General features: G+C 32.2%; 1 long non-coding RNA gene across 1 annotated transcript; it reads right to left on the bottom strand.

Annotated features, from left to right (window-relative positions):
* Positions 1-1,363: 1,363 nt before the first annotated feature.
* LOC111098167 lies at positions 1,364-23,071 on the bottom strand. The gene is made up of 5 exons (XR_005367429.1): positions 20,998-23,071; positions 19,420-19,454; positions 3,702-3,803; positions 1,840-1,880; positions 1,364-1,439 (listed from the first exon to the last, which is right to left on the bottom strand). It is a non-coding gene; the product is annotated as an uncharacterized LOC111098167 (long non-coding RNA).
* Positions 23,072-23,298: the final 227 nt, after the last annotated feature.

The raw sequence follows: 23,298 nt of genomic DNA, 5'->3' as shown, positions 1-23,298 counted from the left end.
AAGATTTGCCATTATCACAGGTCAAAGAGATGGCTACTATGATTGATATTCCCACTGAACTTCCATAGGTTTTTCAAGGGGTAGTTGATTCTCAAACACAAAAGAGACATGAAGTGAGTAGAAAAAATGTAGAAGGATTAACTGAGCAGATCAACAATGAATGTACATTATTCGTGATGCCTTCTTTCAGATATGAGGAAGAACCTACCATTTTTTTCCATGCCCTTTAATTTTGATTAAAATCCCTTTTTAATATACCCTGGCCCCTCTCCTGCATTGTTCTACTTGGCATTTGAGAACACCCTCTTCTCCAGGCTTTTGTGTCAGCTGGTTTCCAAATAGGTTCAGTCAAAGGAGGTACAGGCAGGGAATTGGAGAACAAGAGAAAAAATGTAGGCAGAGAAATACTCTCCTTCCCTCTTTGCTTCTCCCAAAGTTACTGCATTCTCTTTGGGACTCCAGTTCCAGTGAGTGAGGACCATCTCTCTTCCCACTTCTACTAGGTGACCTTGTACCCCCTGGCTTTAGAAACACTCCTGCCTTCTTTGTTCAGTGTATAGATGACACTACAGTGCCTTTTTGTTACTGCTAATTTCAAGTTTGTTTCACTCTCCTGTTTAGTTAATAGCTCTTTTATCAAAGATAATTATTTCAATCAATTTCCTGTTTTCTCATTAAATTGTGACTGGCAGGGCAGCCCAGGTGCCTCAGCTGTTTAGCGCCGCCTTCGGCCCAGGTCATGGTCCTGTAGACTCGAGATCAAGTCCCACGTCAGGCTCCCTCCATGGAGCCTGCTTCTCCTTCTGCCTGTGTCTCTGCCTCTCTCTCTCTGTATCTCTCATGAATAAATAAGTGAAATTTAAAAAAAAAATGTCATGCGACCTAGCCAGACTACTTAAAAAAAAATTGTGACTGGCATTATGTATATTTTATTCTATCAAAATCTTACCCATTCTTCAAAATTCAACTTAAAATACTTTTTTGTAAAAATAAAAAATGTCTGTATTTAATACTAGTTCATCTATTTATATTCAAAATAATTTCATATAGGTGTTAATTTCATACAAACATGTCTACTTTAAAACGCTCTTTTGGAGAAGTATATGTCATTTTTCTTTGTATCTTCAAATACGTAACAATGATGTCAAAGATATAATGTCTCTTCCACAGTGCATTCTCATATGTAATGTAGACAAATATTTATTTCAGCAAAGTAAAGTAAATATATAGTACGTGATTATGTCATAGACCAGAAAAACAGGAAACGGTGGTATTTGAGATTTCTTGAATACAGAGATAATCATAAATTAGATTATGGCAAATTGCTCATTGATATATTAATATAATTTCAACTATAATTTTACCTGTAACATTGCTGGTTTATGCCTGTTTTCTCTGCCTAATTATTACAAATGCCTCATTTCATTCTTGAAAGTATCCTATTTTGGGTAACAAAATGATACATTATCCTAGTTATAACTCAGAGTGCTAAATCCAAGAAAAATACAATTTATATACCATAAAATATGAGAGAGAATCATAACACAAGTTCAGGAATAGATAATAAGAAAGGAAGTGAAGAATAATGATTCCTATTTTTGATGATTTTTCTAAACCTTTGAGGTTGTAAGAAAAAAAAACTGATTAAACTAAACTGAGAGGGGCAAATTACCACTGTAAATCACTATTATAAAGAATATCTTCCATTCACAGTAAACTGAAATCGTGCACTTGACTGACCAGTGTGTGCTAGATGGCTTGGGCCAGGATACAATTTTGAAAAAAAAAATTAATAGAAAATAGATAGCTGGTGCATAAACAATGAATATGTTCACTTACCAGGTGAGGTAGTATTTATGAGTGTCCCCTGAGTGTTCAACCTGATATGAGGCAAAGAATGGAAAGTGTAGGTACCAACTGCTATAAATAGAATTATCATAATCATGTAAGTTTTCCTAATACTTGATATTCTAATAAACTTAACTGTGTCTTTTTTTTTCTTTTTTTCATTTTTTTATCCTGGAAAGTAAATGAAGACTCATACTTATTTCTTGAGCATTATTCTTTAATTACTATTGCTGGGAATAAGGCTTATTTCTATCATGAAACAAAGACTGAATGCCTACAAAAATGGTTAGTATAATGCCAGATACTTGGTATAGAGTGTTGAATAGAGCAGAAACAATATCTGTCTTCTCAGAGCTTTATATCTCATGGAGAAAATGGTTATAGAACCAGTAAACAAAGAAGAAGATGTGAATACAGGATATAAACTTGCACTTTGTATTTTATTTCAGTTTTTAATCTTCACAGAATATACCTTGAATTACCATTTGGACTTACGGATAAAAATAATTGAATGGGAATTATTTCTCATGCTGGTGCTACTTATGTATAGACCAAGTTTGTATATAGCTCTTTATTATGACCTTGAATTTACAAAAAGGAGAAAAATCTTTTAGAAATATTTTAGCTGTGTTAAAAATTCATGTAAGGAATTAAAATTAGTGAAATATATTGGTAAAAAGAATATAAAAAGATTTCCTAGGCTTTTACATTAAATAAGGATAAACATCAACAACAAACAGAGCCCCAAACATCTGCCATGACACTCCCAGATTGCATGATGTCACAAAATAGTAGCCAATAGGCTACAGATACAACTTGATAGAAATAAGATATCCTTTGCCCAGAGTCAAAAATAATGTATCTAGTTTTAAAACAATGACAAAGATGGTTGCTTAAGAAAGTGAAGCTGAGGAGAGAAGACAATGAATTTTGATGCTAGTTACTAAGAAAGTTAATTTCACCCCACCCTGCCTTCATTTCTCCCCTTATTCCATTCAAACATTGATCTTACAACATCTAACTTTACCAGCAAATTTCAGAATAGCTGCAGGGCAAAACCTCTGAATTTGATTTACTCAAGGCTATTCAAAGACAAACTCAGGGAGTTGGATCTCAAATCTCCTTTCCATTACATTCTGATGATGAGGTTTATTCAGAACTCCAAAAACAGAATAGCATGAAATTAGATCCTGTACTCTGGAAACTCTGAAATTTTTATTGCCAGGTTAAAATTGGAAAGAGTTAGGTCTTGAGAACCAGATAAAAAGTGAATCTCCATGGATCTTAACTCAATTTGTATAGTCAATTTCTCCACTCTGATTGTCCCATTCCTGTAAGCCCCTTTACCTCCATAAAGTTGACTCTAGCCTTCCCAACCCACAGGGGCTGTATGCTCTCCAGAAATCAAATAGTATTTACCATATATATGACATTTGGAATATACTCTTAATCTTGCCTCTATCATTCTGTACTCTTATTGTTTCATATACAACAAACTAATTTCAAGTGAAGTAGAATCCATCATTTACATTCTGGGGGCTTATTTTTACCAATTTAACAGGTAGATCAATTTTTAATCCAATTTTTGAAATATAAGTAAGAGTTTATTTTCTGTAACAAAGCTAACAATAGACTTCATTTCTTAAGTTTAACTTAAATCTCTTAAAAATTGTATGAATTTTCGGTTTTCTTTTTATCTGATTTATGAAGTAAAATACTTTAACTCAGACCTATTTTAATGTAATATAAGCATGGTAGATTGTTTTTCACATCCACTGGCCCATCAAACTTGTATTCATAAGTAATTAAAGACATATTTATGTTTTAATGATACCTGTTAAGTATTTACATACCTCATAACTTCTCCAACATATCTAAAATTATAATAATTTCTTCAGTTTTTTTATGCAAAAGGATGTCAAGTGAGAAATTGATTCAAAAGTATATATGGATAGCTGTATAAAAGAAGAAACATGAATATAGTCACAATTTCCTCACATAAAGCTGAAATTTATGAATTCTAAATAATTATTCTTTCTGAAGTAAAGCAAGAAGCAAAAAAAAAATTCTTTATCAATTACAGTAGTCTTAGTTAGCAACTAACCTGGTGAATACTATGTACCCCAGATGTCCATGCATGACTGATTAATTGTGGCAATGTAGCCAAAAGGATTAATAAAATCTACTTTCATAATAAGCTTCTTCTTTTAATTGTAGAGGAAAGGGAGTGTTTTATAATTTATTTTGTTTCACTTTATTTCTTCACAACGGTTACTACATCCGTAACAAGTTTTTCCCCATAGAGAAAGGAAAAACTTCTTGTTGCTGGGTTTGCAGTGTAAAACTTCAATGATTTATGAACATGTTTGTCATAATTGGGGAGCATATTTCATTTGATTATGACTATGTGTATGTAAAGCATATTTTATTCACTTTGGGGTAACTGTAACTTCCAAATAGATAATAAAAGTACAATGAGATTATTTTCTTCAGCACTTTTTTTCTGGAAAATATGACATGTTGAAATACAACAATCATACAAATCTGAGATTTTGCTCATGGACAGAGATCTCAAGTCGGCTGGTTGTGGTTTAGCATGATCTTTTCACATTATAAAATGTTCTTGGTGCTACTTAAGCAAATTTTCATCTTAAAACTTGTTCAAACTGACTTTTAATATCTCCCATCCAGCTGAGGATAACTTGAAGAGAAAACTCAACCAATGAAATAAGGCTCCAGCTCCTGTCTATGAATCTCCTAGGAAGGAACAGAAATTGTATTGCACTGAAGTGCTGCTGTATCTAGGCTACAGTTGCAAGCTACTAAAATTACAATCTATCCTAGAACACTTTTACACAAGAAATGCCTTATAAAAGTGTGGGTGAAATTGAAGCAATCTACCCAGATATCTTTACTAACATCCGAAGCTCATGAGAATGGCCTGAACGGATTCTTGTATTAAGATAGATCACATCACTTGGAAATGATGGGCTGTATTTCACAAAATAATAATTGTTGCTAAATTTATGTTTGGATGCACTCTATATTTATGGTAAACAATATTAGATACATCTTAGTAAATATATGAAAGGAGAAAAGTGTGGGTGACTTCAAAATGAAATATGACTACTTGATTTACTGATTCACTTTCCCCACTTATATCAACATTCCATGTCCTCACACTTTTAGAGTTGATGAAACCATAGAAACCAAACCATCACAAAATAAGTTTGCAATCAAAGTAGTTGCTTAAGGTTTCTTTCTGCTAAGAATATTGAGATATTGATTATTTCACACCTTTCTTATCCCATCCTGAAAAATCACAGCCCTGAAATATTCATTTCAAAAAATGCATTAGCAAAGCCAACATGGTAACACTAAATATTTATATGTAGGTGAAATAATTAAGGAAGAAAGTTACTGGAATTTATTTGCTGTTTGTTTATTCTGGATTATAAACCTTAATTACATGGTTCAGCTTTGATCCTGAATTCCAAAACTAAGATAGCTTCTTTAGCAAACAGGGCTATGTTTGTGCAGATATCAGCAGAGGATGGAAAAATTTATTTCTGAAAGCAATAATTTATCTCAATGAGTCATGTTTTTTTTGCAGTTAATGATATGTATATTAGTATGATATGTGAAAAGCCCATGGATTTTGTTGATTATCAGAGTTTAGCTCTACTTCTTGCTCTGCCACTTATAAAATGATTGCCCCTGTTCAAATTATCTTCCTCCTTGCTGAGTTTCCCTAAGTGAGTTTCCCTAAGGTGGAAGTGGAATAATGTTACCTTCCTTAAATATCTTTATATAATGTATTTAAAATACCAGGCCCAAATTAGACTCTTAGCAAGTAACAATGTCTTCTCCCTTCACTTTATGAATATATGTATATATCTAACAATAACATTATTAATTACTTCTTAGATGCTGATAAGGCTTACATTTTCCAATTAGTTTGTTTAAAAAGAAATCAGAGTTATTTGTATTAGATACAGTACAAAGTTCCCAAACCACCTGAAAGGAGTTGTTGGTATTTAATAGCTGCTGAGAAAATGGTATAAATACACAGTAAGAAAAAGAGAGATGCTTCCAACGGGGGAGTGGGCTACTGTGTACACAGGACAAGTATCTCCATTGTAATACAGGCATTGATTTCTCAAGTTAATGATAAGAAAACCAAGGGAATTAATACATTAAGAATTTTATGAAAGGATTTATTTTTGTATGATACTTCTGTCCCTGGATTAAGTCTTTCTGCTTCTGAAAAAGATAATTGGTGGGGTATCAGATTGCTATTATTTTCATATAGGCATCAATATTATTAACACAAAAAGTAAATGTATTTTGGCTATCTAATAATTTTCCATTAATGTATAAAGTAATCAATGATCACAGAAAAACTAAAATTGAGCCAGTTAGGGTTTTTTCAACATTCACTTTGGTTTCTTTTCTGCATGCTTTTCTTATCCTGAGTGCATAAATGGTCTAAGTGGGAGCATGCAAATGTCGTCCTTTGAGACCAGTAATTCACTGTAGTAGATGATTGCAGTGTCCATCTGGCACAGTCTCACAAAAGCACATGTAGCAGTTTAGTTTTAAAAATATTCAGGTGACAGGATGCCAGATGTTTTGCATGGTTGTCATCTTTGAATTTCCTCTTATTTTATCATTTAACAGACCTTAGTATAATGACCTTCATGTTCCTGCATTTCCTACATTTTCTCTTGACCTCCACAAAATCAGAAAAATAAGCACTATAAAGAAATAGGATATAAAATACATACCTCCAGATACGTATTCCCTACATAGTAGAGAAATAATATAGTTGATGTAGCACAGCCTTCTTTAACCTTACTTACTTCATGTATGTAGCCACCATCCTTAAGAAATATGATCTTCCTTAGACGGGAATGTACAGAGGCATTAAATGTAATAAATACTCTTATGTATCAGTCTGCCCTTGTGAATTCATGTGAGTCTGGATAATTCTAGCAGTAATGTGTAGTGCAAATCTTGAATATTAAGCCTACATCATTTCTTTAAAGCTACCTTCTTTTTCTTTTTCAATTTGATATCTATGATCAACATGGAGGAATTTTAGATATCTGTTGTCAACTCTAGAACTGGATCTAGGGGATCCCTGGGTGGCGCAGCGGTTTAGCGCCTGCCTTTGGCCCAGGGCGCGATCCTGGAGACCCGGGGATTGAGTCCCACGTCAGGCTCCCGGTGCATGGAGCCTGCTTTTCCCTCTGCCTGTGTCTCTGCCTCTCTCTCTCTCTCTCTCTCTCTGTTGTGTGACTATCATAAATAAATAAAAATTAAAAAAAAAAATAGAACTGGATCTACCCAATGCTCCTTAGTCTTAATCATTATGTCTCCATTGCACAAAAGGGGTCACCTATAAAAACACCATCTGCACTGGCTTGGCAAGAACATAATAAACTGCTTCAAGAAAAAGAGAAGACTAACAAATAATAGTCACAATTTATGGTTCCATGTGTTTTGATCATCAGGGCATATCTAGGATAGGCCTACCGTAGAGGTTTCCGTGACTTATAGTGATGAAACATATTTGAATAAATTGTTATACTGAAACCTTTGCTTCCAAAGTTCATTCTTCATTTTTTACACAAAATTCCACGTGAAGTAGTTTGGGTTACATAAAATTTCTGTAAGTTTTTAGGCCTTTTATTTTCTATATGGAAGATAGTGGCTTCAGAATTCACTGAAATGTTGAATTTAAATATGGTCTGTCAGTCAAAGAAAATGTTGCTGATAAATTTACTCTGACTTCCTCAAGAGTCCAACTCCTTGATTATCAGACACTGATCCATAGAAGGAACAGCATCTCTATCAGATTAGGCAGACAAAAAAAAAATCCATATTCAGCAGTCAAGGACTAGCTGTAAGCAGTGATTTTGCTTTTATGGAAGAAATATTATAAATAAAGAGTTAGGCCTTTCCTTTCTCTAATGTCCATTATTCAAATTCCTTAGATATAGAACCACTATCCTCCTGGTAAATGGCTATCCCTCTTACATTTCTAAGAAGTTAGCAAATAATAGAATCTTGAAGGACTTGTAGAAATCAATTCACCTTACTATTGTGCTACTCAATGTGACTGCTTATAGTTGTCATAAAATTTTGAAGAAGAAAATTATCTCCTGGCATCAAATTTGAAGCTCTACTATGTTTTTTTCTCAACAATATTTTATCAAGATAAATACATTTATTGTACATAAATAATATGTCCAAACACTCATTAGTAGTTTCACAGAAATATTATATTAGTTCCTTTGCTGTAAAACTGTACATTATACTTCATTACAATGTAAGAATTAATAATTTAAACATTTTAGCATATTAAAAAAATACTCCAGCCCTCAAACTAGAGCAAATGAGCACACTTTTAGAGAAGTTTCAATCTGGGACAAGTGAGTATCCACTGTGGATTAAAGTCACTTATATACTGGGGACACCTGGGTGGCTCAGTCAGTTAAGTGTATGACTCTTAACTTCGGCTCAAGTTGTGAGCTCAGGGTCTTGAAATCAAGCCTTGCCTTGGGCTCCCCACTCAATAGGAAGTCTTGAGATTCTCCCTCTCCCTCTGCAACCCCTCCCCAATCTAAAATAAATAAATAAAAATCTTTAAAATAATTTATATATCTATAGAATATATTAGGCTAACATATATTTGATCACTAGAAACTGGAGATTAACAATTTTTATTCCAATCAATGAAAACTGACCTTGTAAGAGAGGTTGGCTAATCATAAATACATATGCAATCTAGTACTTTTAAATTCACCTTGAAAACAAAACTAATTTTTTCAATTAGAATGGACTAAAGCAGGCTCCAGACACTTGTGACATGGGCTAAAAATTAAAACCAAGAGAAGGAATGCCTTAAAGCTTGATATTGGGTTCTGGAAACAGTTTTTAAAAGTTAAAAATAGAAAATTGCTACACGACAATGGGATTGCCCATTAATAATCTTCCATTTGGACCTAAAGCACAGAGTTCAAAGACTAAAAATGTCATTTTAGAACACTGTAATTTTACAAAGTAAAATTGTTCCAATTCACACAGTTATTAGTAACAGAATTTACAGCCTAATCCAACCAATTCATATTCTAGTACACTCTCTACCACTCTACACACCATATCAAGGGCAGAAAAAGAAATAAAACTCAAAATGGATCCATCCCAAGCCTTTTACATGCAAGGGATGTAAGTGGTAATTAGTTTGATTCAAGGCAGAGAAAGTTGAAATTAGGCATCATATAAAGGGAAATATAAACTTGATAGGATAGGTATTAAAGTAAATCTTCAAATACATCAAACTTTTTACTGGGGTCATCCTGTAATATATCACTTTTCATTTGTCAGAGAATAAAATATACTGGTTTATTATTTCACCTTCCTTTAATCATGAAAGCTACGAGGTCAAATGCATCCCCTTTGCTCCAGATAATTGCAATTAAAGATGCTGGTATAAACAGCATCAGCAGAAACACCAACAAATTAAACTCTCATTTTTTTACACATTTTTGGCACTTTATGGACTTATGTTTTTGGTCTGCCTAATGGTAAATTCATAACTGAAAATCCTTTTTTAAAACAACAGTTTTCCATCTCAAATCTCCTTAGGAAACATTTTCTCATGTCAATATAGGTGATACAGTGGTGTGTGTGTGTAGATGTCTTTTTTTTTTAAGATTTTATTTATTTATCTGAGAGAAGGAAAGACAGAGAGAGAGTGAGAGAGAGCATAACAGCTGGAAGGAGGGGCATAGTGAGAGGGAGAAGCAGACTCCCTGCTGAGTAGGGTGTCATGCATGCCTGGTACTCTATCCCAGGACCCTGAAATCATGAACCATGACTGGACCCGAAGGCAGATGCTTAACTGACTGAGCCACCCAGGCACTCCTCCCCCTGTTTTTTTGTTTTGTTTTGTTTTGTTTTGTTTTGTTTTAAGATTTGTTTATTTGTTTGAGAATGGAGAAGGGGAGAGAGAGGATGTGTTGATGTCTTTAAATTGTTTATCTGGCATACACTAGAATGTTATTCTTCTGGTTATCTTCCATATTCCATTTTTAGGGGGACCAGTACTATTAAATATTGATGTGGCAAAAATATAACAGTTTTTATCTTGTTACATGTTAAATATGGTGAAGAGTGTGATTGAGGAAGATAATTGCATGGAATGTTAACATTTTGGGGATTCTTGCTTCAATTCCAGGTGAAGAAAAAACTAAACAGAATAATTAAGTTTTATTAGAGAAATAATAAATCATACAGGAATAAAAATTTTTGACTCCAAACAAAACCACATTTTTATGTAGGAAAAAATTGAGGCATTTAAATCAGATCAAATGTTTAACTTGTTCAAAGATACCCTAAAACATAAATTCCAAAATAAAATTTTGCATATTTAAAGCCAAGAATAATCCTAAAAACACAATTAAAATCATACCATACCATAAAGAAAAAACTGCCATAATGAAATTGGAAGTAGTAATGGATGCCAGATTTGCCTGGAAAAACTCTCTTAATTCTTCATCATCAAAGTAGAGTTTGGGCACTAGGGAAATAGTATGTATTCTTTTAATCTGTCACCTAAACCATTGATCTAATGGCACAATATGGCAAATGAGGACACTGTAAATTTCTTTGTGAAGTTTCAGTTCCCAAAAGCTAAAAATAAAGTGCTAAGAGCTCATATAAAAGCATGTTAGACCTGACTTTAATTATGCAGTTTTAAACAAACTATTATCTCTAAGCTTTAGCAAAGCACAGCAATTAGTTTTATAGAACTAGCACCCTAATAGAAAAATTTTCGGAATGAAATTAATATTACTGAAGTCCAATATTTCTTGTAGAAATCTTTTTTTAATATTTTATTTATTTATTCATGAGAGACACAGAGAGAGAGAGAGAGGCAGAGACACAGGCAGAAGAAGCAGGCTCCTTCTTCTTCAACACCACACATACATACACACACATAACATACTTATATACCTTACACACTCATATACACAAACAGAGGCATTCTCTTGAACACTTTACCAAGTATTCCACTGGATATAACAACAGAAGGAACTGGTTTGGTACTCTTAATTTTAAACATGAGCTTCCTTTTCAAATGGGGTGGGGCAAAAATACATCCAACTTACGAAAACCATTATTTATCATGTTTCTACAAAGTTCTAGATATGGGCTAGATATGGGCTGGAAGATATATACAGTTGACCCTTGAACAATGCAGGGGTTAGAATCAGGGTTAGCTGATTCCTGCACATTTGAAAATCTGCGTAGAACTTTGGACTCCCCAAAACTTAACTAATACTCTACTATTGACTGGAAGCCTTACTTATAACATAAACAATCAATGCATATTGTTTATGTTATATGTATTATATACAATATTATTACAGTAAAGCTGAAGAAAAGGATATGTTATTTAAAAATCATAAAGAGAATACATTGATAACACTATATTTCATTTATGGAAAAAAATCTTTTTATAAGTAGACCCACATAGCTTAAACCTGTGTTGTTCAGGGGTCAACTGTATATTATTTCACTGGTTATGTTATTAAGGTGTTATTAAGGTGCTGATAATTCAGGGGAAGTTCATATATTTCACTTTACAAACTTGTTTGAATCTTTTGTATAGCTAAACCTACATCATTCCAATAACTTCTATCTTAATTTTTTTTCAGAATTCAGAAATATTATATCACTTTTCCATAATTATGTCAATCTGGGCATTTCTTGCGTTATATTACATAAACTTTCCCCAATGTCTTCTCTTTATAACTGTTTTCCTAATAACTGCCTTATAAAAATTGTTGACTGAGTTTATGTAATTTAGGGAAACATCATTATATATATCTTTTTTGGAGACTCAAAATGAATATTTACATTTTAAAGAATCTGAGGAAAACTTTGTTTAAAATATAATATATTTATTTAACATAAAGTTCACTCATATCCTTACTGTTCCTTTTTTTCAATAACATTTATAAAGTCTCTTCAAATTATCCCTACGTAAACTCTTCCACTTACCTTTGTCATATTTATTTTTAAGTAACCTCTTTCTAACATGTTGCATAATAGGTGCAGATATTTGAAAATTACCAATAATCCAAAGAAAAGTGGTGATGAGGTTGACTTCTTAAATTTTCATTTCACTAGAAAGTCCATGATACACATACATATCATATCAACCAAAAGCAGACTATATTCTTTTTTTTAAGACTTTATTTATTTGTTCATGAGAGACACAGAGAGAGGCAGAGACACAGGCAGAGGGAGAAGCAGGCTCCATGAAGGGGGCCTGATGTGGGACTCAATCCCGGGACTCCAGGATCATACCCTGGGCCAAAGACAGGTGCTAACCCCCTGAACCACCCAGGGATCCCTTAGTCTTTGGTGCCTGAAAACCTTATTTAGCTTTCCTTGAAAAGAATGTATCTTAAACCATCATTCATTCTTTCAAATCCTCACTCTTAAAATTGTGAAGTTAACCAATGCATTGGATACATACCTGATTTTTTTTTTTTTTTTTTTGGCTGCATCTTCTGAAAGAAATCTCTGGCATACAGTTTTTCTTTTTTTTTCTGGCATACAGTTATGATAAATGCATACTGCCTGTTAGTCACCACTATAATCACAATATGGAATAGTTCCATTGGCCCCTACATTCCCTTATATGGTAAATTTTCAGTCTTCCTCCCATCACCAAGCCCATGGCAACCCTTAATCTGCTTTTAATTCTTAGATTTGTGATTATTACACAGTATTCCTGAAAGGAATATACATATTATATTTTGGAAAATACATATACTTATGTATATATGCTTTTTCACTTAGAAAAATACATTTGCAATCTTTACAAGTGGGGTATGAATAACTTGCTACTTTTAATTGTTGAATGGTATTCCATTCTGTGGATGCATCACAGTTAGTTTAATTATTTGCTAGATTAAGGTTAAGATGAAAGACATTTGAGTTGTTTCATTTTTTTAATGATAATGAATAAAACCACTATAAATATTTGTATGAGCAGATACACTTGCTTTGTTTCCAATGCTAGAGAGAAAGCATTCTATCATTCATCATTAATTTGTATATTAGCTGTACATTTTTTTGTAGATGTTCTTTATAATGAAAGGGAGTTCTCTATTTTGATGGGAGATTTTATCATGAATAGTTGTTGAATATTCTCAGGTATTTCATATCTATCTGTTGAGATGCTCATACAGTTTTCTTTCATCTGATGTGATGTTTGATAGAGTTTGAAATGTGGATTGGCTTTACATTCTCAAAATAATCCCCCTTTGTTCTTAATATATTATCATATATTGCAGAACTCTATTCGCAATTCTTGATAATTTTTGCATCGAAGTTCATGAGGAATATTAATCTGTAGTTTTATTTCCTTATAATGTGTCTGTTTTAATTTTATATCAGTATTAAGTGTGGCTTCACAAAACCAATTTGTGTAGGATTGATATAATCTTTTTTTTTAAATTTTATTTATTTATTTATTTATTATTTATTTATTTATTTATTTATTTATTTATTTTCATTTATTTATGATAGTCACACAGAGAGAGAGAGGCAGAGACACAGGCAGAGGGAGAAGCAGGCTCCATGCACCGGGAGCCCGACGTGGGACTCGATCCCGGGTCTCCAGGATCGCGCCCTGGGCCAAAGGCAGGCGCCAAACCGCTGTGCCACCCAGGGATCCCGATATAATCTTTTTTTTTTTTTAAGATTTTATTTATTTATTCATGAGAGATACACAGCAAGAGAGGCAGAGACACAGGCAGAGGGAGGAGAAGCAGGCTTCATGCAGGGAGCCCAATGTGGGACTCCATCCCGGGACTCTGGAATCATGCCCTGAGCTGAAGGCAGACACTCAACCACTGAGCCACACATGCATCCCCAGTACAATCTTTTAAAAATATTTATAGAAATCACAGATGAAGCCATCTGGGCCCGGATTTTTCATTTCTAAAAGTTTACATCTATGAATTCAATTTCTTTAGTAAATATTATTCAAACTTCCCTTCTCTCTCTTTCTCTCTCTCTTTTTCTCTATTTTTGAGTGAACACTATGTCTGTCAAGGAATTGAACCATACTATCTAAATTATATAATTTAATGGCATAAAATAGTTCACGATGTTTTTTTATTATCCTTTTATTATCTCTGGTATTTGTTGTGATATCACATCTTTCATTTCTTTTTTTTTAATGAATTATTTATTTATTTATTTATTTATTTATTTATTTATTTATGATAGTCACAGAGAGAGAGAGAGAGGCAGAGACACAGGCAGAGGGAGAAGCAGGCTCCATGCACCGGGAGCCTGATGTGGGATTTGATCCCGGGTCTCCAGGATCGCACCCTGGGCCAAGGCAGGCGCCAAACCTCTGCACCACCCAGGGATCCCCACATCTTTCATTTCTTAAACCAGTATTTTGGGGAAAGTCGGGCTAGAGATTAACTATACTAGTCTTATTTTTGTTTTATTGATATTTTCTGTTATTTTCCTGCTCTTATATTTATTATTTCTTTCCTCTATGGATTTGGGTAAATTCCTGTTCTTTTTTCTGTTTTTTTTTTTTAATGGAAATTTAGATAATTGACTTGAATTTATTCTTCTAATGTAAGTATTTAATACCATAAATTTTACTATAAACATTGTTTTAGCTACATCTCACACATTTTGATATCCAATTTCATTTTCATTCCATTTGAGATATTGTCTAATTTCCCTTGTAATTTCCTTAAATCCATTCATTATTTAATAGAATGTGTTTTAATATTAAATTATTTGATGACTTTTATAGATATCTTTCTGTTACTGATTTCTAGTGTAGTTATTTTGTGGTGAATTTATCTACTAATTTTAAACTCATAATAAACATTTTGTATTTAGGATACAGCCTTTGTTGATGAGTGTTCCAAGTGCACTTGAAAAGAAAACATATACTTCTGTTGTTGGATGGAATCTTCCATACATGTCAATTATATCATGTTGGTTAATAATGTTCTTAATTATTTAAATAGTCCTCAAAATGCTTACTACTTTTCTTTCTACTGCAGTGTACTAAAACAAGAATGTTGAAGCCTCTGACTGAAATTTTAGTTTCTAGTTTTCTCTCAGTTATGTGGTTGTTTTATATATTCAGAGGCTTTATTCCTATTACGTTTGCAAAAAACATTTATTGTTATAACTTTTTCTTTGTGAGTTGACACTTTTATAATTATGTAATATCCTTTTTTATTCATGGTGATATCACTTAATCTGAAATCAGCTTTTCTAATATTAATATAGGCACCCAACTTTTCTTCTATTAGTGTTTGGATTATAGTTTAAAAATTGTTTTACTTTTTTACTTGAATCTGTGTCAATAATTAAAATGGGTTTTATGTAGACAACATATAATTGGCTACTGTCAGTTTTCATTTTTTTTTTTTTTACTAATTGCTTTGAATATAATTGTGATTTTGTGGGATATATTTTCATGTTTTCTATTATTTTATTATTTGTGTCTATCTTCTGTTTTTTTTTCTCCTTGTTTCACTTTCTTTTAAAAAATTATTTGAATATTTTAGTATTCTATTTTGTTTTATATACAGTACTTAGCTGGATCTCCTTACATTGAATTTTTAAAAATATTTTATTTATTTATTCATGAGAGACAGGGAGAGAGGCAGAGACATAAGCAGAGGGAGAAGTAGGCTTCCTGTAGGGAGCCTGATGCAGGACTCGATCTCAAGACCCCAGGATCATGACCTGAGCCAAAGGCAGACGCTCAACCACTGAGCCACCCAGGTGCCCCTACATTAAATTTTTTGAGTTCTTGTTCTTAGAATTCCAATATTCATAGCTCACATTCTCCATTTATTTATGGTTAATATTTTAACATCCCAAGTAAAATTTTGAAGACTTGCAACCATATGGATCCATTTACCTACCACCTTACTTCAACCAACTTTTTATAGCTGCTATACATAATTATATCTACATACATCAAAAACCATACCAGATTATTTTATTTATGCATGTATATACCAGTGAATAAATGTTTTTATTTTGTGTTCAATATTTACACATATAATATTAAGATGGAAAACATTTTATATTTTCCTAGAGATTTACCATTTCTATTGTTCTAGAACCAGATTTCCCTTTATTATAATTTTCCTTAAACTAGAAGAACTTAATTTAGCACATCTCTTAGTGCAAGTCTGCTGGAAACAAAGTCTCTCAGTTTTCCTACACCTAGTAATGCCTTTAATTTTGCTTTAATTGAGGAATATTTTTATTGAACATAAAATCCATATTTACAATATTTTTCTTGCAGCATTTTAAACATAATGTTCCAGTGACTTCTGGAGTCCATGGATTTTATGTAATATCCACAATAACACAAATTTTTGTTCTTAATGTATTTAATGTGCTACCTTTTTTTCTGGATACTTTGAAGATTTAAAAATTTAAACTTACTTTTCATTAGTTTATTATGTTTTTAATCATTGTTTTCATTGCATTTAATTATGCTTGAAGTTTACTGAGCTTCTTAAATGTGTACATGTTTGTCATTCACTACATTTGGGATATCTGACGATTACATTTTCAAATACTTTTTCTATACTAATTGCTTTCTTCCTTCCTACTGAAACTTCAATTACATGAATATAAGACCTCTTAAAATTGGTCTAAAAAATACCTGAAACTTTATTCTACCTTTTAAAAATAATTTTTTTTGTTTTTAACACCAGATAATTTTAATTCATATATTTCCATGTTACCTGACCCTTTTTTCTGTGACTTCTATTTTGCTATTGGAATAGACTAAACTTTTGTCAAATATTGTACTTTTAGTATATTTTGTTTTCTTTTTTTTTTATATTTTGTTTTCTGATGAGAACTTATCTATTTTTTAAGTGAATTTTCCTTGACCACAAGAAGCCTAGTTCTAATATTTGCTTTGTTATTTTTGTATGATAAATGGTTCATATAAATGTTGGCATCTGTTGATTGTAATTTTCACTGTGGTTTATTTACATTTTCCATGTTTTTTGTTTGTTGAATAATTTTGAATGACAATTTTGAATAACACGGTGCATAGTCTCAACTTTTTATTTTATTTTATTATAAAGTATATATAGCTTTTATATAATTTATTATATTTATTTTTATTATAAATCTCTGGAAAAACTCATTTTTTTGTTGTTGTTGTTATGTTGGTAGTATTTTACAAGTGATCAACATGGTTAGTAGTAGACCATAATATATGCATCACCTTTTATGTGTTTTGGCTTGAATCTCAGTTCATTTTCAAAGACTTTACTATGATACTGTTAGTTTGCTGTGCATGTTCTTTCATGATTTTATCTGAGGTGTGGTTTATGTCTTAAATTAAGCTTCTATCTCAAAATATTTGGTATGCTGATCTGTGTCTTCCCTGCCACATGCACAGCTCAGGGGTGTGCCCTGATATAAGGATTCAGACACATGTATAAAATTCCTTTCCTTTCCTTAAGTTCCTTTCCTTTCTTCTCTACCATAATTTGCATGGTCTCTGTGTTGAGAGTTTGGTTTTTAAAGTTACTCTGGCTGACCATAAAGATGAGATTCTTTTCTAGAGACTTAGTCGTCTACATCCCTGCTATGCTGTTCAGCTCTTAGACTAAGGACTGTTCCCCATGCAAAGCAATAGACAAAATAGAAAAACACATACACAAATAATGAAACTCAGTCCTTTGTGGTATTGTCCTTAAGTTTTTACCTCCTTTTCCATTCTATTTGTTTATTTTTCAAAGTTCTTAAGCACTTCCTTTTATTTGCCCAAAGTTGTTAAATGGTTGCTTTCTGTGATTATGTGTAATCAATGGGAGAAATAGGCAGTAGTGAATTTAGTTCACCATAATGAAGCATACCACAATTATTAACTTTTATGTTGTCAAATATATATGCTATTTGATTCATGCCTTTTGGGCTTCCTGTTGCTTAAAAAGTCCTCAAAATACCTATAATCTAGTACACTTTTTTTTAAAGTATGCTAAATTAGTTACCATATTTGATGAATGTACATGACATTTCATCTAGTTCAAAAAAGTGCTTATGCATTATATATACACTGTTTTTCAGGTATGGTTATCCAGAAATGCATTTAATGGATAGTTGCATATAGAACCATTTAGAATGATTTTAATAATACGAAAAATGACCGTGTTCAAGAAATATACTTTAAGGTTTTTGTAATGATATAAAGTATGTGTGTATATAAAATGGATATTTCAAATCATTTTAAAATATAAATTACTTGCCCCAAAGTTTTCTTTATTTTCTCTCATATTTATAATTGCAGATTCCATAATAAGTCCCTGTTTCTTTTTTTTGTATGTATGTTACCTAACTCAAGAAAGAGTTAATAATCATCTTAAAAATACTTTTGACATCTTTAGGTGTCATAATTCTATAAGTCCACATGGTAATTACATAATTACAAGCTGTCAGTATATGATTGCTGATACTTGTAATATTTTGTAATTACATAATTTGGCATGATTACAATTATAAAAAGAGTACATGGTAATTGACTAAAATTACTTTTTAGTTTTTCAGAAACACAAAACTGTGTTCTAAATTTAGACAAGGAACAAATGTGTAATTCCATCTGCACAGGCATTAGAAGAAAATTCATATCAATAATGCATATTCCTCAAGATGTGGAAAAATTAGATTTTTGCCTTTGTGAAATATTTGTCAGTTAGCATTATGTTATATTTACTTAAGCCTAAGTGTAACGAAATGTATAGACTATGATTATTCAACCTTTTGTTTTATGGAAGCAAGACTGCTAACTGGTTTGATTTTTTTTTCACTAATTTGAAGTCATTTGGCATCTTAGAAATGCAAATGATTAAAAAAAGATAAAGGTGGGCAGCCCGGGTGGCTCCGTGGTCTAGCACCACCTTCAACCCAGGGTGTGATCCTGGAGACCCGGGATGGAGTCCCACATCGGGCTCCCTGCATGGAGCCTGCTTCTTCTTCTGCCTGTGTCTCTGCCTCTCTCTCTTTGTCTCTCATGAATAAATAAATGAAATCTTAAAAAAATAAACATAAAAATAAAAAAGATAAAGGTAATATTGCCATTCATATCTGCATTCTTTTTTATTCCTCCCAAGAAATGTAGAGTCTAATAATAAAAGAAATAAGCTTTTTCATATAAACCCTACTCAACCTTGGCTTTACATATTTGATAAAGGGGTTGGTATGCTTTTTAAATAATAATCAATCTTAAAAGGTATGTTGTATGCAAAGGTAATTACATAATTCTGGCATATAGATTTTTCCAGAACAGGTATAACAAAGATTACTGGTTTCTCTATCATATCATTCCCTTCCCTTCAAAGAAACAAAAAACTATAGCATGTAAATTTCATAGAATGTTATAATTTTTAAGTGAAATCACAATTTATCATGATTATTGTTTTTTTTATTTTAATATTTATTGCAAACAGTAGGACTAAAACTTACCCCAAACCTCTCTCCATCATCACCTCTGTGGATGCCTTAAAAGAAGACATAAAATTGACATTTGTTGAGAACTTGCTCTGTATCAGACACTGCACTGAGTACTCTGCATTTCTTATCTCAGTGATAGCAAACTCTCATCACCTCCTCGTGATGCTTCCATTCTCTGACACATCACCTAAAGTACTAGTCAAGATTCTAGATGTATTTTCGATTGAAAAAAATATAAAGACATTTTATACAGTATTAATAGATATCTAATAAATTCTTCTAATTAACATCACTATTTACTTATTTTTGTTAAGTCTAATTTTTTAAATGTTGTTCATTTTCAAAAATATATCCGCTATGGTCTGAATGTCTGTGTCCTCTCCAAAATTCATATTGAAATCCTAATGACAAAGATGATGGTAGGTGATTAGGTTTTGAGAGTAGAGTCCTTATGAATAGGATTAGTGCTCTCATAAAAAAAAACTGCACAGTCTCCCTTGCTCCTTTTTCTATGTGAATATACAGTGAAAAGTCTGCAACCTGAAAAGGGCCTTTACCCAATGATGCAGGTACATTGACCTTAAACCTCCAATCTCCAGAATGTGGGAAATTCCATTGTTAAAAACTGTACAGTCTATGGTTTTTCATTATAGCAGCCTGAATATACTAAGATGGTATCTTTATTTTATTTAACTTTAAAAAAATAGATTAATATATATAAGATGACTACAATGAATGAAACCAGAGTGTTTTTGTTTTAATAAACATTAGGTACAGCACTCAATTACCTGAATATAGCACTCTTTTTTTTTTCTATTTTAGAAAGTTTTTTTTTTATTGTGTCTGTGAAAGTCAATCACAAAAAGAGTTTTTTAGTTTTTTTGTTTTGTTTTGTTTTGTTTGTAAGTTATAATAAGTCTAGATGAGCCTAGATGCACTTCCTGATCTTAGCAATGGACTTAATTGCAAGGTCTATAAGCAGGTGATCATTTTACAGAGAGACTAGAAAATTGGTTAGAGAAAGTAGTCATTACCTGATAGTAATTTAAAATTGTTCACCTATTTTTTTTTAAATACTCAGTTTAGCCATGAAAAGCACCTACTGAATTCCCTACTCCTGATGCAAATTCTCAAATGTCATTGCTAGGAAAAAATATATTTAAATTATGAACCGAAGATCAAATTTTCAGCTCTTGAACATACAACAATAACAAAAAGGACATTATAATGGGACATCTTAGAGCTTTAAGTTGAAAGGTAGCCAAGAATAAGACCTAATATAAAATACACTTTAATTTTTTAAATTTCATATTTGCAGTGTTTAAAATGAATGGTATTTTGACCTTCAAATAGTTTTACATTATGGCTAGTACAGTTATTTCTAAAGTTTTCAGTGATGAATTTAAAGGTATAAATTAAGTGAAAGATGATTTATAATATTAAAAAATGACAGATGATGGAATCATGGAAATCATTTATGTTTCCCTGAGAGGATTATCATTCAATTGAAAAAAGCAAAAGAAATATTACTTTTAGTGAATTAATTTAAAAATAGTATTATAATTGAGTATGTCAAATTACTCTTCTTACCTGAACATATTATATTCTGGAATATTTTGGATATGACATTTCTAAAATGTTCCAGGAACCCTGAAGGAATTTTGGAGAAGAGAAATGGTGAGAAAGACAAAAGATATACACTTGTGGCTTAGATCTTCGAAAACAGATTTTCCGATGTTTAAAAATGAAATTGAGACTTTGTTTAAGAAACACAGAACAGATGTACTTTTTCCTAATTCTTTGTTAAGTACAACTAAAACACCTGGACATTACATGTAAAACAAACATATGAAGAAAAAAATTTAAGTGAAAAAAAAAAACAGACCTCTTAAAAATATCAGGAACTGAGGAATAACAAGGTGATAAGTTCTCTGTGTGTGTGTGCTTCTTTTTCTTCATATATCCCAGACATGGAGCTAAAGAAGCTAGCATCCTAAAAATACCTACTAAACATAAAATAAGCACCAACAAAAGGATACTCTCTTTAGCAAAAGGACAAGGGAAGGGACAGCTTAGCAAGACCTTTAGAAAATAATTGCTTTAAATCAGGTAAACACCATAGCAAAATTGTGACCCCCCCTACTCAACCACATCAACAAAAGCCGAGTAGGAAGCCTAGATATCCACTCTTATAAAACTATCATGAAATGCTTGAGCTCCTCACTAGGGTAGTGTCACGTAAGATCAAGTAGGAAGCCAATATTTTCATCTCCATCAGTTGGCAACAAGACTTCATATGTGGTGTCTCCGGAGACCATGAAGATTCTTGATTCCCAGAGTTAAGAATTTCACCATTCCCCAGCAGTGATGAGGATAATTGCACTATCATGTCATTGTAGACTACACTGAGAATCAGAACTCCAATTTCTACCCAGCAGTAATCAGGAGGCCCACACTTAAGAATCATGTAGGCCAACGGGAACCAAAACTCCTATCTATCTCACAGTTATGATGTGGCATTCTCTTTCTCCTATTGCAGTGATATCAGTAAAAGTCAGCTAAAATATAAGATTTAATTAAGATCTAGAGTCCCATAACATAATACACAAATGTTTATGTTTCAATCAAAAATCACTGCTGTACCAAGAACCAAGGAGTTTCAAAATCAATTCAAACCACCAAACAATAGATGACAGAGATGTTAGAATTATCTTATATTTTAAAATGTTTATTATAAAAATGCATCAACAAGTAATTATGAACACATTAGAAACAAACATAAAAAATTTGGCAATGCATCAGAGAGGCTCAGAAAGGAAATAGAAGATACAAAGTAGAATCAAGTGGAAATTTTGGAACTGAAAAATATGAAAGAAATAAAAAGTTTGGTGAATAGATTCAATAGCAGGATATAAGCAATAAAGGAAGAATAAGTAAAGTGGCAGATAAAAAAAAAATTGACATTACCCAATCTGAATGACAAAGAGAAAACAGACTAGAAACAAAATGAATAAGAACAGATTATAACAAATGATATAATATTCACTTCACAGAAATCACAAGATGGGGGCGGGAGGTAGAACTGAAAAAGTACTCAAAGAAATAATGAATGAAATTTCCCATATTTATCAAGCTACAAACCTACTATTGCCCTCTGGAGTAATATGTGGGAGATAATTTGTAGTATTGTGAGGGTAATTCAAAAAGTGATTGAATCTCAAAACACATAAATGACTATCTGGAAATTAAAGACAAAGAAAGATGACATATACAAAGTAGAAAAATAATTTGAATAACAGCAATTTCTTGTAAGAAACCATGGAGACCAGAAGAAAGTGACATATTTTCCAAATGCATAATGAAAAGAAACATCAATTCAGAAACCTATAGCTAATAAAAATATCCTTCTGGAATGAAGAGGAAAACCAGATATTTTCAGAAAGAGAAAATAAAGAGAATTTGTCACCAATTGAATTCCCTCAAAAGAAAAGATATAATAAAGGAAGGAATTTTAGAACATCAGGAAGGAAGAAAGAACATGGAAGAAAACCATATTCAAGCAAACCTCTTCAGGTCTCTTTATTTTATTTTTTTAGGTTTCTTTATTTTTAAAGATTTTATTTATTTATTCATGAGAGACACAGAGAGAGGGGCAGAGACATAGACAGGCAGAAGCACACTCCCTGTGAGGAGCCTAGTGAGGGACTTGATCCCAGGTTCCTGGGATCATGACCTGAGCCGAAGGCACATGCTCAACCACTGAGCCACCCAGGTGCCCCCCTCTTCAGGTTTATAAATCATATTTATGGGTAAAACAAAATGATAGCATTGTCTAAAGTGGTTCTAAATATATGTAGGGAAAATATTTGACAACTTTTTGTCAAAGTTAAA

This window comes from Canis lupus, chromosome 12 (genome assembly GCF_011100685.1).
Source record: "Canis lupus familiaris isolate Mischka breed German Shepherd chromosome 12, alternate assembly UU_Cfam_GSD_1.0, whole genome shotgun sequence".
Classification (NCBI taxonomy): Eukaryota; Metazoa; Chordata; class Mammalia; order Carnivora; family Canidae; genus Canis; species Canis lupus.
Note: the sequence above shows the minus strand (reverse complement) of the source record. Positions and strands in the feature narration are given on the sequence as shown.